Raw genomic sequence first — 17,942 nt, forward strand, 5'->3', positions numbered from 1 at the left:
AGTGTGTCATTGAGTGAATTAAATGTGCATCAGGCAGGCCATCAGTTTTGTGATGTGCTTGACGATAATGCCGCGAATAATATGACGAAATGTAGAACATTCACTTTGACAACTGCATCTGTGAATGCGATGATGCGACAATRGGCGCTCAGAGCCCCAATATGAGCRAATATSKGATGCGAGGCTGGWTGWRGCACAAAAACAATGTGAGCGATGAGTAGCCAACAAAGGCCTTGAATTGTGTTGCAGCAAAGAATGCGGCGTGCAACGTTTGGGAATAGAAACTGAGGTAAGTGGTAAGTGAATTTGAGTTTTACAAAGGGAAGGCGTATGCCCTAAGAGTACTCAGTACTAATACACGAAGAATAAAGTAATTTTTAGTAAAGAATTCATAAGTAGTATGATTATCAATATCGAGAAAAGAATTTCGAATACCGCTCAGAATTGCTTTTCATAGTCTAGAAATACTTATGTACATATGTATATCCTACGAGAATTTAAATTTTCAAGGTTTATGAAATTGATCAAGATTTTTGAAATCATACTTTCTCTCAGTGTAGTTTTAACTAGATACATCTTGTCATTAGCACAACTGCTTAAACAACGAATTAAATTAAATGAGAGCAAATTCAGCAACATATTCAATTCAATTGCTATCTAATTTTGCGACAAATTTGCAACACAGATTCTAAAAAAAAAAAGAAAAAACGTTAACTTTGGTTGCGCCGAAGCTATAAWACTCTTCACTAAGACAAAACCTTCCTACAAAGATCAACCGGAAATCTTTTGACGCATAATTTTGCTCCTCTTTTCCACTTTTCCACTCATTCAATATTTTTATTATCTCTAGTTATTTATTTAGTCTCTTCGACACATCAAAACATATTATATTACCRATATGTCTTCCTATTCAACATATCTTCTGGTGCTTTATTGGCGTATATACCGCTTACGCGGTTATGGCTGAGTTTACAACAGCGCGCCAGTCGTTCTYCCTTTTCGCTGTTTGGCGCGAATTGGAGATTCCAAGTGTAGCCGGTCCTTCTCCACCTAGCCTTTCCAACAGAGTGGAGGTCTTTCTCTCTTCTGCYTCCCCCGGTGGGTACTGCCTSAAATACTCGCAGAGCTGGAGTGCCATCATCCATTCGGACGMCATRACCGCTGTCTTTTAATTCTATGAATTCGTAGATCTCTCACAGCTCATCATTCCATCGATTGCGGTATTTACCATTGCCAATGCTCAAAGGACCAAAAATCTTCCGTAGAACCTTTCTGTCGAAAACTTGTAATGCCGACTCATCAGATGTTGTTCATGCTTCTGCACCATATAACAAAAGGGGATGATGWGTGTCGAGAAAGGCCTTTGCTTATCAATTGTCTACTGAGTCCGAAGTAGCACCTGTTTGCAAGAGTTTTCTTGCGTTGGATTTCGAGGGCGACGTTCTTGTTAATGTTAATGCTGGTTCTAAGATAAACGAAATTTTYTAAGTCTTCGAAGTTATGACTGCCAACAGTGATGTGGGAGMAAAATCCAAGTGTGACAAATGTTTGTTTGATGRCAGAAGATATTTCGTCTTGCCCTCGTTCACTACTAGACTCATTTGCTTCGCTTCCTTGTCYAGTCTGGAGAAAGCAGAACTAACAGTCCGGTTTTTGACGCTAATTATATCAATATCGTCGACGTACGCAAGCAGAAACACTCGTATAGCAGATTCTATTCAGCTCGAGTTATTTTCCCCAAGGCTCGGAGAAGTCCTCCCGATCCTGATGGAGAAAGGATTTCAAATGTCATTTTGTCTTTTTGRGTTCAACACAGATTTTCAAAAAGTATCAAAATCTTAAGTACTTCCTGTCTCTTAAACTACCCGTTAAAAAATTCGAATTCTTTCTTCAATMTGGCAACAACTATCAACGACAACAACGGTGTTAAATCATCAACTAACCACCGCAACAGAAGCGRCCGTCGCTAAGACAAGTCGAGTTGGCGACTACTTAAGAAGCTGCAAAACCGAATGAAACATAAAAATTTACGACAAAAATTGTCAAGAAACACATGCTCCACATTTTTGTCGGACATTTATTGGAGTTAAGTTCTGTGCGATCCATAAATAAAACATAATCCGCTGTTGATCGTTAAACGATCGTGGCATGCCACTCACCAACAACAACAGCAATAGCGGCTACTGCAACAACAAAGCGGCAGCGAGCACCCCAAWAACGGTAGAAGCGGCAATGAAGCATTTGCAGGTACTAAATGGAGCATATGTGGAGTGCAGGAAGCAGAAACAAAAAATGCGCGCCAAACACAAAATCAACAACAATCGAAAGATGAAGAGGAAGCAATTGATGCAGTGGTCCGAGCTTTCAAGTGGTGCACAGATATGAGTGCAATGAGTTGCAGACGCATGCGCGCTACTGATCGAATAAGACGGATGATCACTGACCAACCGACCGACCGACCGATGACGGCATGAAGAAGAGAAATGTGTGGCGATGCGCGCTCGCTTTGCACGGTTGCACGAATTGAGTTTGTAATTTTTGCGTTGCACGATTAAACTTGTGTAAACCTGATGGATACGTGAAATTTATTTAATCTGTTGCAGTGGCAATGTGAATGCGTTGAGCTGGCGGTGCGCACAAAGCAAATGTKACCCAAGTGTGTGGAAGTGCATTTCTATGTATAAATATTGTATATATTATATATACATACTTATACTGATATACATACAAACGCTCTTATTTATCGTTATAATAAGTGACTGCGCCTTCGACTTGCTTGCTTGATCAGACTGTGTGGGTCGTTAATCGGCCGCTAATATATTGTTGCATAGCTATCGCAGTATATAAATATATACATATGTATATATAATTATAAATGTATAAACATATATACATACATACATATGTAGCATGCTCATTGCCGATTATTGCAGGTTGTTGACTTTGTTTCAAAAACAAAAGCCAAAACTGATTGACTCACTGGCTGACGGACTGCAAACAATGCAATTGGTCAATAAAAATTGCATTTCAATTGTGACATACGAAAAAAGAMGCAAGTCACGACCATTGACAATTTTCATAATGGCGACGCTGGCAACGTGGAAGAAATGCGTCAATGTTTGCTTAAAAATGCAATGAGTTGCACGACTCTTAGTCGCCATTGYAAATATTTGCTCATATTCYATTCGACACTCTSTCTTACTTACGAATTAGTACAATTAAACGGAATAATATACATTATTAGGGAAGCGTATATCTATMTAGCTTATTAAATATTTTTAATAAACGTCTAATTGGTGAGCTTATATGAGAGTTTTTTGTTCGATTCACCACTCTAACTTTCACCTCTAACCAAAATATTACAAACGGTTTTTACCTTACTTCAATTCTCTACTAATCTCCAACTCCACTGGGACATCAAAATATAACACACGATTGCACTTGTTTCTAACGAAGATCAATCAAACATTATACCCCTCAAATATTCGCCAGTTATTCAGCACCAAATTTGAAAGCGGAGTAATATGAAATAAAAACCAAATTATTAATGGTTTAGCCAACCGAATCATTGCCATAGAGTTGCTCATAAGTTACGGCTTCCAAATATCATTTAAGCCAGTCTTAACTMTAGATACAACCGATGAATTTTTGCTCATTTCTGATAAGCACTTACGTGATTTCAGCCAAATCATCAAGAGTTTCCTTCGTTTCTCGCAGTTTCACGATAGTTAGAAATATCAAGCGAGAGTAGAGGGTCCTCTACTTATACTTTCCAACGGAGTGGAATCTAACATATTAAACAGAGCTTTATCTGCTTTCACCTTTAAAGGCCGAATACTTTCATCTATACGGACGACATGACCGTAGCAGCTGTCTTTTTATTCTATGTCGTCGCATTATTTCTACAGCTCATTGTGTCGCGATCTGTGGTATTCGTCATTGCCTATATTCAAAGCACTATAAATCTTTCGCAAACCTTTCTCTCGAAAGCTCCTAGTACCGTTTCTTGGGATGTGAACTTGGTTCGCCAAGAGACGACTTTACTGTTCAATTGCTTACTTATCTCTTGGCAGGAGTTATTCCGCGATTTATTTCCAAGCTGATATTGTTGCGGTTTCTGATGCTGTTTCCAAGATAGAGGAAATTATCTAGAACTAAATGATCTAAATGAAATTTGCTTAGTTTTCAGAAAGCACATGAAAGCAGATGAATAAAAACGTCTTATAAACTAAAACTGCAAAAATTCCGTTCCATTTAAGTTACGGAACTTCAGCTTCAGACTTTCTAACTATTGCTGTGTCTTCTAAGTCGAGGTTGCAGCCATTAAGGTAGCAGCAGATCTACTGCTCTGGAATGTAGCCTCTTTCAGAGAAGTGAACATTCCCTCAGACAGCAGAGCTGCGATACTAGCCTTAAACACATTAACAGTGCATTTGGTGTTTGTCAGGGAGTGCCTAACCTCGCTATCAGTAGCATTAAGTTTCTTTGTGAGAAGGTTGGTATTGGTGCCATGCCACAGCGAAATCGTAGGAAATTACAAAGCTAATGTGCTTTCAAGGAAAGATACCCTAGAACCGTGATCTGTAGAAAGCGTACAGGTTGTATCCTCGTTTGTTCTACTACTAAATAGTCGCTACCATCGCTACATGCGCTGTCGCAAAATGTTTTTTTGCCCAAGATCGAACGCAAGATATATAGTGAGGTTTTAGACCTCAGTATGGATAGCCTCCCCCTAGTTGTGGCGCTTTTAACAAGCCATTGCCCTATTGGGGTCCATGCTGTGAGGTAGGGGATCTTACCAAACGCCATCTGCAAACGCTGTATGAAAGAAGATGGGGTRAAAACAAGTCAACACTTCCTTCTTCTTTTTGATCGATATGCTATCTTGGATAAGTAATCTAATCTAACCTAACCTAGGTTACGAAAACATTTCGTGGGCGATATGATCGTAATTTTGGCCGTTGCCTTAATAAACTTACAGAGTTGATTTTTTACTGGGGATAATAAAAAGATATCACAGCGAATTTTCTTTCTTTTTTTTATCATTGGAAGGCATATCCTCGAAGTAAATAGCAGKATCTCACTTCAACAGCTATGTGCATTGAAATTCACAAAGCTCTTAGACATGCATGAATAGACCCTTATAGATCTACGAAGAACTTTAAGCGTAGCACAAATTTGTTATGGCAATTAATAATCACAGCAACTGCACCACCGCCCAGCTTTCCCGACAACATATAACCTGATCTGATGTGTGCTATTGTACAGTGTGGAATCACAACTCATTAGCGGCAAGATAAACTTGATAAGAGCAATTGATCCAGAGGGCATCATGCGTTCCACTTTGGGACAGAACGATCTCGCGRTCTCACAAATTTTGGTTGTTGACAGCGCTTGCCACGCTCTCGGCAGGTCCATAGATTCAACACAAAAGCGAATCGGGATATGAGTGCCATTTCAAGCAGGGGCATCGGCTTCGTAGTCTGSATCGTTTCTGCTGTAACTCGGCACCCAAAACACACCATTTTAATAATTTTAACGAGAGTCTTTTATCCAACAGAACTAAAACCGAATATGATTCAATTGGACATTCCTAAATTTTTGGCTTTTTCGGCTCACTATCATATTAGTCCGTATATTTATTCAACATATTTAGTAGATTTCTATACATAATTTTATTTTTCATTGTTATTATACCCACGATTTAATTTAGAGAGTTATTGAGAAACCCCTGCATTAATACCTAAATAAAAATTTTAAAATAAAATCACTAAAGCAATACAAAAAGATATCATGAACGTCGAAGTACACAACATTTTTCACTCTAAAACATATTCATAATACAAATATAAAAACAACAGCAACTAAATGCGCCCTAAAATATGTGTCTAATACTGAACACTCAACTCCCCAAAAAATATTGAACCATATTTCCACCATCAACTTTTCTACTCGTTTATTTAAGTACGCAAGACTGCTCCTTTGACGTTAAGTAAATTATTTTTAATATGTTTATGACAAAGTACTGCTGCACATATGAACTCTACACTGTAATTATGTAATTTTCACATTTAACTGATTTAATTACTGTAATGGGATTTACTTGCAATCCCCTTTTGCTGCTGCATTGACGCAGCCGGTTAAAATGGCTGGTACATAGCTATGTGTGTGTGTGTGTGTGTTGTGATGGCTCGCTTTGGGAGATAATATGTAATAAAACATTTAATATGATGGATTTTATTGCCGAAAGGGTTGTTCTTTGTGCTGTACGTTATTTTGTGCTTACTGCTTTCCCATTAATAAATGTATGTATGTATATAGCTACTATAATTAAGACATCGTCAGTTTGTCGTTAGCATCTCGTTGGCTATCTTTAACGAACAGTAAAGAGTGCTGGTGGCGCTCTTTTTCGAACCCCCAGGGGGAAGTCCGTTATTTATTTACTTAAAGACGTCATTTTAATGTGAATTTTTTTTGCATATAATTGTACAACTACTAAGTGATCTTAACARTTTGGACAAAGATGACCTTTCCACTCGTGTGATATAAGTATGGCAGTATTATTATTAGTAATTCATAGCTACGATTCGGTCAAAATTTGTATCACTTTAACTTCGCTTTYTATCTCTTCGAATGTTCACCAAGTATATGCATATATATATAATTATTTATAGAAATAAAAAGCACAAAAACGTAGTTGGTTTTAGTGATTTAGTATGTCAAATGGTTGAGCTCCGGTCAAAATTGCCTACAAAAAGTTCCTCGCCACCGTATTTGAATAGTTCGGATCCGTCCCGCTGCTTTGTTGAAATTCAGACGGATAATTGCTTTTCGAACTTCTTCATTGAATAAGAACTTTACATCATTTTCTCATTTATAACCTCAAAGGGCATCTACACTTTCATTATGAAGTGTGCTAGCAATTACTTAGATTGTCCTATATATTTATATACCTACTTCTTGAAATATTCATCTCAACCAATAATTGGAATTAATTTGCGTCATTATTTTTTTACAACTCTCGAAGTGAATTAACTTATCAAGAGTGTATAGATGAAACTTATTCGAATTTTGGCAATGAATCTCCATCAAAAACTAATTCTATAGTATGGTGAATTTAATCGAGGTCGTAGCTCAATGTAAGACTAATTTCGGTAATGTCGYTCAAAATCAGTTGTTGTTCCAGAAACAATTGATACTCAGCGCAGATCGCCATGTGACCAATCGTGAAATTGAGACAAGTTTGGGCATAAGTAGGACTAGCATACATTCAATATTGCATGCAAATTTTACTGTAAAGAAAAGCTTGTTCACATTGGATACAACACAATTTATCAAGCGCCCAAAAAAAGGCGCTTGTCGTTTGGGCGGGRGAAATGTTAAAAAATACGCTGGCTGCGCTTCAAAACACGTCTATGACATTGCGAATGGCGATGAACTGAGGATTTACCCCTATGGGCCCGAAAGTACACAGCAGTCGACTGTACGGGCGTTTCAAGAACAGCCGAATCCAACAAAGGATGTTCGCGCCGAAGCACTTTTAAGCAACTAGTTTTTAGTTTCATACAACCTGCTAATGATCTTTCAAGAAATCGTTAAAAGTAATCGCGGAAGACAGATAACTCTTCATTACGGCAACTGCATTTAGAGCAATCTCAACATTGATTTTATGAGTCATCCATCGTGTAGTCTTGACTGGGCAACGCATGACTTCTTTTTAGTGCCATAACCAACGGTGTGCCAACGGTTTTTCCAATCTTCGAAGCACTTCAAAAAATCATTTTTTTTTATCTTCTTCAGCTCCACCTTCGATGCCGTCTTTATCCCTCTTAAGTTTCGTAGATCTTGATGGAGAATATTTTTGGAAAACGGTAAATTGATTTTCGATGTTTAACATTCCTTTTTGTTTTCTAATGGTGAAATTTAAAAAGTAATTCTCGGATCTCATCCAATATAAAAAAAGTGATAAGAACAGTGAAACAAAATTTTAATGCAAATAATATGGGAGATGTGTATAAGAGACAGGATAAGAACAGTGAAACAAAATTTTAATGCAAATAATATGGGAAATGGCAAATGGAAAAGAGGCTTAGGTTCTAGAGTATTAAGTATTTTAATTTTTGCTACGGGGCAGAATCATGCCCGCTCGTAGTCAAACTGTGAAACATCAAAAGCGATATCCTATATAAGATAGAAACAAATTGCGTATAAGGTGGAATCGTGAGCTTGATCAACTACAAAAGATAAAAACTTTGTACACCTTATCAAAGCGCGGCGACTAAGTAAGCTCGGAAGGATAGCATAGAGAAAATTACATAGGYCACARCATTCACTACTAAAGCCAAGGGAAACCTACTATCAAGATGGATTGATAAACTCAAGGAAAACATGAAGACGCTGCATATTTGAAGGTCCATTATGTCAAACTCAGCSCCCTAGCAGTAAACACACGCTTATGACCGTTGAATTAAGAAACTAAAATTATATAATAAATATAAGTCAGGTGATTCAAATATTTATTGGATAATATTCGACCGAATAGACCACGTCCAGAACTCAGCAAAGAAAATATAGCAGGCGTAGACGACAAAGACCGTGGAGAGTCGATTCGGCGAGACTGACTTATGGTGCGGCTTGGCGCATTTTGCGTCGARATCTAAAATTGAAAAAGGAAAAATTATATAAGAACTGAAGCCGCTCGACATTCCTAAGCGATATCGCTTTGCTCTATGGACCCTGGAAAAGTTCCAAGAAGATCCGATGGATTTATTGAGAAAACACTTCGGTGAGCCTCCAAGATCATGTGATATCAGACGGATGATAATAAACATTCTCCATTCCTAAGTTTCACTGTTTTTTCTTCAAAAATGCGTAGGTAATGGATTACAATTTATATGYTACTTAGCTGCGTCCTTTAGAAAAAGTAGGGTAATTTGAAATCAGGTCAAAGGATTTCACATTGAATGTATTTATAAGTGTAACATTCTCTACGTAACTCTGCTAAATGTCATAAAAACCATATAAATCATCAAAAGTTATCCCATTCRATAGTTTATATAACGATGGCAGCTCATGATATTCGATACTTTAAAACCATTACTTCTAAAAGATTTCTTAGAATTAAACCACAAATGACAAATCTCTACTCCCCTACACAATTTTCTAACACACAACTTTTTCCATTCGTATTACTTTTTATAAACGATGTAATAATTAATGTAATTGCAAATCTCTTATTTAAGCATGTTACAGATTATTCAGATATTTAATTGAAATTCCAAAAGGAAAAATCGYCAGCATGTGTTGCACTCACTAAATACTTCCTTCTAGAATTGGACCAAAGTAATTAATCAAAAATCAACCAAAACTAATGCCTAAATCCCAGTTGTACAACAACACATCACAACAGCTAATTTATAATAATTCCTTGAAGGAAGTGTTGCGTTCAATTGTCCTTTCATCAAAATACAACAAACAAATTGTGTTGCAGTCACCACAAGGAAAGCAGCAACAGCAAACCAAATAAAGAAATCACACAATTTTCATTGCCACCAACTGACAGCATTCATTTATAATACACTCATATTTGCCGCTTCTTGCGAAATCAACGAATTCGTGTTGCAACGACCAACAACAATTTCCGTAATCACTTTCCACCACCCAAAAGAAGGCATAAAATAAAATCATGCAACAACTTCGAGACATATGAGTACTTGGCACCATATCTGCAAGCTGTCGATGCCATTATAACTTAATTTCTCATAAAATCACCTTGTGACATTCGGTTGCGACAACAATTTGCCGCTCACTGTCAGCAACCAACGATCCTGTCGTCTGCTTTATAACTCATTTAAGCTGTTCTTATGGAAAATGCCAGCCCTTACTTTCGACCTTGCTGCTATTATGAATTATATTTACGCAGTTRTTGTTGTTATGTATGTATATGTGCACCACCAGCCAGAAGGTTGCAATCACTTTGACCCCACCATTATTTTAGCTGTCGTTTCGCTCGTGAGTGTGTAATGATTGGCGTGCTTGTTGCCAAATGTTGCAAATGTTGCAAATGTCGCTGCCCTTTTGATTTGCTCGAATTTTCATATTCTTTTACGCACCGGCTGAGTGAGTTATTGGTGAGTTCGCAACCGTTTGTCCCCGCAGAGTGTATATTTGGGAAAATTGGCGCCATATTGTGCTCAACAAATCGCAATTCATGCAACGAACATAGTCTGAGGAGGGTTCATAAAAACCTTGATACCGGAAGTTATTGTGGAGATTAAGGACAGAAATTTTAAGAGTATTTAGGTGATTTAAGCAAACCCCGTTCTCAAATACTGTTTTTTATAATCATAATACGCCATAAATAATATCGGAAAACAAAATATTATGCTTTATCAACAACTTCGAGAAAATAATTCAACTCTTACCTATTTGGTTGAAAGCATATTGGGGGATTCTTTATTTATATCCTTTAATGTAAAAGTTGATCCATTTAGAGGGTTTTTAAGGAAAACACAAGGACTCTTCAAATTTAATTGGGGAATATTTATTATCATTCGAAAGAATATTTTCTGGCATTTATTTTTAGAATATTATCTTTTTCAAATATCGACCATGGCTACATCTCAGATGGTTCATCCGTTTTAGCCAATTTTCGATGACTCGTTCGAGCATTTCGACTGGTATCTGGCGAACAACATGTGTGGTGTTTTGCTCAAACGCGGAATTGTCCACATAAATTTTAGACTTCACATATCCACACAAGAAAGAGTCTAACGGTGAKATACCACAGATCTTGATATTCGACCGACCCAAAACGTGAAATTATCTGTTAATCAAAATAATCTCTCAATAAATCCATTCGATGTTTGAGAAGTGGCGCCATTCACGGTTACGTTCTCACCGGCCTCATTTTTGAAAAAATATGGATCGATGATTTCACCGGTCCACAAACCACACCAMACCAGTTTCTTTYTTTCTGTATGAAATGGTAGTTCTTGAATCTCTGCAGGTTKTCCCTCGTCCCAAATGCGACATTTTTGCTTGTTTACATATCCATTGAGGYGGAAATGGGCTTCATCGCTGAACAAAATTTGGCTCGAAAACGACAGATCTTCTTGGAACTTTTCAAGAGATCATATATCCATGTCGCTTGAGAAGGCCGTTTAGCTTCAGTTCTTACGCAAGCGGTATTTTATATGCTTTTAATTTAAGATTTTGAAGTATAATGCGCCAAGAYTTTAGTTCTGGTAACTGGTTCACCCAATGAAGACAAGGAGTAGTTATGAATAAATAAGAAGATTAATTATGAAACGAATGTATATASTATACATATGTATATTTTCTTCTTAATAAATGGTKGTTTACAAAATTATTGTTTTACTTGTAGCAGAAGGGTAGCTTAGGTTAAGATCTGCAGAACGATATAACCGCATTTAATTCACCACGCTAACGACATCACAGCAATTATCACAGCCTGAGCCACTGAAGAATCTGAATCAGGCTCTCTCCAGCTGTATGCGAAAAACCATATGCCTCTCTATTTAAGTATAAAAACGACTACGGACAGCCTGAGGACAAAAAAAGAAGTCAACCACTTAGACAAAGTATTGCGGCAGATTTATGGTTCTTTACGCATTGGCAACGGTACTCGCCGGTACACACTCGATGGAACGATGAGCTTTACGACATATGCGGCGACATTGACTCAGTTCGGCGAATCAAGAGACAACGACTGCACTCGCTAGTTGATGTTGCCCGAATGGAAGAGAACACTCCAGTTTTGAAGGTTTTCTATTCAGTACCCACCAGTGGTAGGGGAGGAATGCCTCAACTTCGTTGGAGAAATCAGGTGGAGAAAGGCCTCGCTGCACTGGTATCTTCAAACAGCGTAAAGAAGAAGTGACTACGTCAGTAAACAGGAAAAAAACGCAGGTGCGCAGTTATAAATCGTTGAATGAGAGAAATGGAACGCCACACTGAAGTAATGATAAAGTTTTTCTAGGATGGAAGACGATTTTCTAGCTGTGATCTTTAATGATTTACATTGGCCTGAACTTGCTAACCAAGCGCATTTAACAGTTTTGGCAATACTTTTTATCTCTTTAGTGATGATACTTTTACAATTGACGGCCGGCAAATTCTTCCTATTCCAAGTTGAATGGCAAGAGGTCTAGCAAACTGCTTATCGTCAGTAAGGTTCTACTTCTTCTTCCTTAGTGGCGTAAACACCGCTCACCTGATTATAACTCAGTTAACTACAGCGCACCAATAATTTCTTCTTCTAGCAATTTCGTGGCMATTCAAGATACCAAGAACAGCCAGGTTTCTCTCCACCTGGTCTTTCCAACGGAGTGGAGGTCTTCCTCTCCTCTGCTTCGCCAGAGGGTACTGCGTCGAATACTTTCAGTGCTGGAGTATTTTCGTCCATTCGGACGACACGACCTASCCASCGTAGCTGCTGGACTTTACTTCTCAATTGCAGGATTTGTTCTGCGTTGGATATCAAGGCTGACGTTGTTGTTGATGTTAATGCTSGTTCCAAAATAAACGWAATTATCTACGACTTCGAAGTTATGACTGTCAATAGYGACGTGGGAGCCTARTCATGAGTGCGACGACKGTTTGTTKGAAGAACTCAGAWCTCTRACTGGRCTWTGTGAACCGGTACCTATGATTTTAGTTGAATGAAGCCATTCTTTCTTTTTTTCACCAACTCTCTCTCCCCTTCTTATAATTATAACGCGACATTTACTGCAAAGCGCACTGCTTCGCTTAACCTTATAATAATTTTTATAAATATTTACTGTATAGCAGTATGGGTGTGTGCATTCATTTTCCAAATAACTTAGTAACAAAGGAGTTTTATAAAATGCAAAATTTCCTTKTTGCTTTTGTCTGGCATAAACCCGAAAGTATAAGGAGTCGCAATGCCAGCGCATTATTACAATGCTTTTATGCAATAAATGTTGTCACACACAAAATGTTATTGCGACATGTGACCTTCACATACCCTACARCGGAAAAACTTAAAAAGCGACATGGGGAAACAACAACAATACACTTAATGGAGGGCATAACAGCGCGACAAATAGCGACAAACAGCATCCAAGTTGTTGTTTTTTCAAGTTTTTGATATTTTTGGTATTTCATTTTATTTTTTTTATTTTTGACTTGCTGCTMAATCGTCATTGTGCTGATGTGACTTTTTCACTTCCGTTGAGCGCGCTGATGTATTTCCGTTTCCTTTGAAAGTTTGGCGTATACAATACTAAAGCGTACAATAACAGTAAAGAACGAAGAAAGACGCCAAAGAATGCACGCACTCATAAAGATTTGTGACTCTGGCGAAGCGTTTGTAGTTTTTCATTTAACATTTTATTTTATATTTTTTATCCTTTCCTTTGCTGAAAACTTTCATTGCCTGAAGTCACTTGCAGATATGCGCACACACTCACACACACACACACACACACTTTTTATGAAGAAAGAAGAGCGTCGGTATGTGTGAGAGTGGAGCGTCCGGGGCGGGCGGGAGTGCGGCGGCTGTGCGTGTGTGTGMSTGTGCGATTGTATCTGTTCCAGTTGATGACGCAAAGTGAGTGACGAAATGTAACAAGGATAATAACAATACAGCAAGAGATTTTCCGCTATGTTGATTTGCTGTCATCCTTCCTTCTTCACGCACATATGAACAAATAGTTGCGTTTCCGTTTTTTATTTGTGTGTGCAAATTTTTCACTCGCCGCCAGTGAGTTTGTGGGGGTGTGCGTTGTCGCGTCGCACTTCACGTCTCTCATTTGTTTTTTGTGTTTTTTTTTTGTGCGCTGCTGCTTTTATTATTATTACGCTCTTATATGGTTTGTTGTTGCTATTGTTGTTGTTTTCGCTGCGCATTTTCCCTTTGTAATTTTTTTCGCAAACAATTTCCTTTTTATGTTATTTTAATTTTATGTTATTGTTATGATACAATGAAATAAAATTAAATTGACACCGACGCCAGGCGTGCACAGCACAAACAGCCACACGCACACACACACACACATAAGCGCATGTGTAGCACTCGCACCTTCACATAAATAGGCATTCACATAAACACTCTTATGGCAATAGAGATACACCGATACTGTGTAACAGTCTGACTGCGTTACATAAAAATGATACGCACAGATAGATAAAGTAAATGGCAGTTGCTTTTGACATTTTTACTGTCGGTGTGGTATTTGATATTTGACGGCGGTGCGTCGTTAGGGTGAGTCGGCTTTGAGTGGGTGAAATGGTGCTTGGTGCCATTTTGGTTTACTATCTCTGTGCTTAGTTTTAATGTGCGAGTCTTTTGAGTGAAATCTTTGGYTGAATTTAGTAACTAATTTAATTCACGCGGAAGAAAGGCAGCAGGACAAAGAGAATTTTGCTGCTTCAATTGAGACAATTGCAATAACAATTTATAAGACAATCCTCAAATGGCAATATGGTTAGTGGGACCTTGTGTATTTGTGACCCCAACTTCCTGATTATGCTTGGAAACTGAATAAGAAGGTCAAGTTTTTAATGCCATTTCGCTAAAGTCAGTCATGGTAATTCATCTRTGTTTTTTTGGAACGATTTTATTCTCAACAAGCTCAATTTCAAATTTCGAAAGCGGAAATTTSCGTTTTGGAACACAACTTCTTAAAAATTAAGATATTAATTGTTTACTTATAACATAACTTATCGAAAAATATAGCTTATTCCAATAATCAGCTGAGTGTTCTACAGTGAAATTGGAATTACAGCTTTCGTCTATATCGAAAAAACGAGAAAAAACGCTGACTTCGGAAACACCGAAGCTATAATAACCTACACAAGTACATTTCTTATAGCATGAAAATATGTAAAAAGATCTGTGTCCTGATTTTGATGGATCAGTTCGTATGTCAGCCACACATAGGCTATGGTGGTCCAATTTGAATAATTTCTTCGGAGATTGTGCCGTTTATTTGGACAGCAATACATGTTTTCCATAAACTTTGATCGATGTTTTGGTAACTATATCTGTCGGCGGTTCCGACATATGAGCAAATTATTTAGGGGAAAAGCATGTGTGCAAAATCAAATTGATATCTCAAGAACTCAGAGACAAATTTGTGTATATACAGACACCGTGAGATTAGGCCTTCGCAGGTAGGTACTCACATAAACCACAACGACATTCTGTATATACAGTGAGATACACATTATTACAGCCGCAAACACAACCACTGGTTTTCAGAAAAAGCAAACGAACACCTGGTTGATGAGGAGTATCATGTTGCAGTCGAGAAAAAACAGACTCACTATGTTACTATCGACCACAACACGGGCGGGATGGGATAGATACGAAAGTTGAACACGGAAGCGCATTTGAAGACAAAACAATAAAGAAGCTGAAATGCGTGAGTACGAAGGGCTTGTCAAGCTGGCCGACAGGGGTAAGGCTCGAAAGTTCTACGAAAAAATACGGCGGCTAACTGAAGATTTCAGTGCCGGAGCATACTCTTCTAGAATCCACAGAGGTGATATAGTAATTGATGTCCAGACAATACTTAAATTATAGAGGAAACGCTGCTCCAACCTGCTGAATAGCAGCAAAAACATAACATCTGGAGATGATGCACCCGATTCGTGAATCGATTCCGATGAAGCGGACGTTCCATTGCCCAACCATGAAGAAGTTGGAGTAACAATTTCCCATCTGAGGAACGACAAAGGGGCGGGGTCTCATGWTACCGTGCTAATCAARYACGGTGGCGAAGAACTGAYAAGGAGCATGCATTAGCTTCTTTTGTAAAATRTCCAACGATTGGAAGTTATCTTTGCCAACTACTGTAAGATAAGCCTCCTTAACATTGCATATACGGTTCTTTCGAGAGTATTCTTTGAAAGATTAAAGCGTTGACTTCAGCTGCTTTTGACAGCACGAAAAGGAAAGGCTGCCGAACTAAATAGAGAAGATATAATCTTCTATTAAAGATGATATTGATATCATTGGTCTCASCAACCGCGCCGTTAGTTCTGTTTTYTGTAGACGAKATAAAGAACATATTGATCTGGTGGTGAATGAGGGCAAGACGTAATATCTYCTGTCATCAATCAAATACGATGTGTGTTAAAAAAGTATCGCGAATTTTGAATTTTCGCGGGTTACGTATATTCGAATTTCGAACTTTTTGTGGAGTTATGTTGGCACTCATGTCTCTCACTTTGGCCGATAAGCTAGGCCAAATATTTTAGAGCCCGGATTAAAATATAATGAGCTGACCGGATTGAGTTTGACATATAACAACCTCGATGATTATTATTCAAGTTGAATCGATTGGTAATGAATATTTTAAGTCACCGACGAACACTGTCGAGCGCACATATGTCTCTACATAAGAATTCCAAGTTACATAAACCATGTTTTCAGAACATATCGACATAATTTATTTGTTTTTTGTACGTTGCTCAAATTGCATTCGATTTTTTAAATTTCGAGGAGGTTTCTTCCAATCTTCCCAAAAATTCTCAATACCTTTCAAAGGTTTGATAAGATTGAACAAAGGATGGTCACACGCAAAACATTTACACCGACAATGCAAGGACTTTAATCGGTAAAGACAGGTTTTGATAAAAGAAAGACTGGCAGTAACAACAACAATGACAGCATTCGCACACACATCCGCTAAGCGAAACAAACAATGCGCACAGAAGTGCAATTACTCATTTTCATTTACTTTCCCCACTATTACCGACTGTTAATCGCCTTTAGCCGTTTAGAATGGTGGTCCTTTAGGCGAACGGTACTTTCAGTTCAGCTTATTTTGTGTGCGTGYGTTCGCATGCGATTCGCCTGAGGACTTCTTTGCATATCAAACATCAGCAGTCGCCAGTCGCTGCATGCGGCTATCAAACGAAAAACCAGCTWAGGCGCTCAACGCCAGCGCCAGCGCTAAAGAGCCATTGCATAGGATAAGTTAAGGCCAACGTCCTTAAGTGTGACTTTGTTGACTGGTTGACTAGTACTCATGTAAGGATGGTCGGCCGTTATGTACTCGCATGCCCGAAGCCCGCTTWTGCCGYGTGATTGTGAAGCGTGCTGAGAAGGCTAAAGAAAATGATTAATTGTTGTGTGTTCTGATCGCATGACGCTCACTGGCTTTCGCTTGGTATGTGTGCCAATGTTTTGTTTCTCATGCTAAGTGGTAGATATTACCATATACCATATCGGTGGATATGAAAAGAAGTTGCACCTTTGTTTTCTGTATGTGAAGGAGATAGATAGAAGATATGTAAGCCCCATCAAAGTGTTTTCGGGTCTCTAATATTTCACGACGTTCTATGATATAGCTGAATATTTATGATAAATCTGGGTTCTTAGTAAAAATGAATAATAAGCCACAAATTTCACAATACTTCATAAACAACAATTATTTGTAGTTAGACCGACCCTACAAAAGCCCGCTTACAAATTTGCAAGCTCGTCATTGTTAGACAATTGGYTCCTGATATTATATAATATATATCATTTTAAAAAGTTTAGGTATTTAATGTGGGTACAAATTGTTGCTGATAAAAAAGGTGTGCTTCGTGGTTATTATTCGCGCTCTGACACAACCAAAACCAACGGCTAAGTTCCGTTCTAAATTGTAAAAGGACTTTTTTAGATATTTTTTATTCAAGAATATTTCGTAGAGCTCTCACTCAACTAAAAACACCAACGAATTGATGAGATCTATTATTCCAGTAATTTAATCGAAGTAAACATGAATTTTACTTCAAAGCAATATAAACAGTCAACTGAGTGATACCTGCTCGTTCGACGAATAAGAAAGTRTTGCTTGTTTATCATCAAACACAATGGGAAAATTGCAAAGTCTTGGCTTTGAAGTGATTCCACATCCACCACATTCTATGGATTTTCTTCTTAATTGGCGTAGACACCGCTT

Source organism: Bactrocera latifrons, unplaced genomic scaffold (genome assembly GCF_001853355.1).
Source record: "Bactrocera latifrons isolate USDA-ARS-PBARC rearing strain unplaced genomic scaffold, ASM185335v1 scaffold_224, whole genome shotgun sequence".
NCBI lineage: Eukaryota > Metazoa > Arthropoda > Insecta > Diptera > Tephritidae > Bactrocera > Bactrocera latifrons.